Source organism: Colobus angolensis, unplaced genomic scaffold (genome assembly GCF_000951035.1).
Source record: "Colobus angolensis palliatus isolate OR3802 unplaced genomic scaffold, Cang.pa_1.0 Scaffold224, whole genome shotgun sequence".
Taxonomy (NCBI): Eukaryota; Metazoa; Chordata; class Mammalia; order Primates; family Cercopithecidae; genus Colobus; species Colobus angolensis.
Genome location: NW_012115422.1, coordinates 4,691,312 through 4,692,979, shown reverse-complemented (window position 1 = coordinate 4,692,979; position 1,668 = coordinate 4,691,312). Strand labels below are relative to the sequence as shown.

The following is a 1,668-nucleotide window of genomic DNA, read 5'->3' as shown; positions in this document are numbered from 1 at the left end:
TATCCATGTCTTCTAGATTTCCTAGTTTATTTGCATAGAAGTGTTTCTAGTATTCTCTGATGGTAGTTTGTATTTCTGTGGGATCAGTGGTGATAGCCCGTTTATCAGTTTTTATTGCGTCTATTTGATTCCTCTCTCTTTTCTTCTTAGTCTTGCTAGTGGTCTATCGATTTTGTTGATCTTTTCAAAAATCAGCTCCTGGATTCATTGATTTTTGAAGGGTTTTTTTGTGTCTCTATCTCTTTCAGTTCTCCTCTGATCTTACTTATTTCTTGCCTTCTGCTAGCTTTTGAATGTGTTTGCTCTTGCTTCTCTAGTTCTTTTAATTGTGATGTTAGGGTGTCAATTTTAGATCTTTCCTGCTTTCTCTTGTGGGCATTTAGTGCTATAAATTTCCCTCTACACACTGCTTTAAATGTGTTCCAGAGATTCTGATATGTTGTATCTTTGTTCTCATTGGTTTCAAAGAACATCTTTATTTCTGCCTTCATTTCGTTATGTGGTCATTCACAAGCAGGTTATTCAGTTTCCATGTAGTTGAGTGGTTTTCAGTGAGTTTCTTAATCCTGAGTTCTAGTTTGATTGCACTGTGGTCTGAGAGACACTTTGTTATAAGTTCTGTTCTTTTACATTTGGTGAGGAGTGCTTTGCTTCCAACTATGTGATCAATTTTGGAATAAGTGCAATGTGGTGCTGAGAAGAATGTATATTCTGTTGATTTGGGGTGGAGAGTTCTGTAGATGTCTATTAGGTCCACTTGGTGCAGGGCTGAGTTCAATGCCTGGATATACTTTTTAACTTTCTGTCTCATTGATCTGTCTAATGTTGACAGTGGGGAGCTAAAGTCTCCCGTCATTATTGTGTGAGAATCTAAGTCTCTTTGTAAGTCTCTAAGGACTTGCTTTATTAATCTGGGTGCTCCAGCATTGGGTGCATATATATTTAGCATAGATAGCTCTTCTTGTTGAATTGATCCCTTTACTGTTATATAATGGCCTTCTTTGTCTTTTTTGATCTTTGTTGGTTTAAAGTCTGTTTTATCAGAGACTAGGATTGCAACCCCTGCCTTTTTTTGTTTTCCATTTGCTTGGTAGAGCTTCCTCCATCCCTTTATTTAGAGCCTACGTGTGTCTCTGCACATGAGATGGGTCTCCTCAATACAGCACACTGATGCCATCCCCATCAAGCTACCAATGACTTTCTTCACAAAATTGGAAAAAAACTACTTTAAAGTTCATATGGAACCAAAAAAGAGCCCGCATTGCCAAGACAATCCTAAACCAAAAGAACAAAGCTGGAGGCATCACTCTACCTAACTTCAAACTCTACTACAAGGCTACAGTAACCAAAACAGCATGGTACTGGTACAAAAAAAGAGATATAGACCAATGGAACAGAACAGAGCCTGCATAAATAATACCACACATCTACAACCATCTGATCTTTGGCAAAACTGACAAAAACAAGAAATGGGGAAAGGATTCCCTATTTAATCAATGATGCTGGGAAAACTGGCTAGCCATATGTAGAAAGCTGAAACTGGATCCCTTCCTTACACCTTATACAAAAATTAATTCAAGATGGATTAAAGACTTAAATGTTAGACCTAAAAACCATAAAAACCCTAGAAGAAAACCTAGGCAGTACCAATCAGGACATAGGCATGGG

The 1,668-nt window shown here is 37.8% G+C and overlaps 1 protein-coding gene across 4 annotated transcripts in view; it reads left to right on the top strand.

Moving 5' to 3' along the window:
• Nucleotides 1–1,668, top strand: part of PDE11A (phosphodiesterase 11A) — a 511,038-nt gene that overhangs the window by 278,781 nt on the left and 230,589 nt on the right. The window lies entirely within an intron of this gene.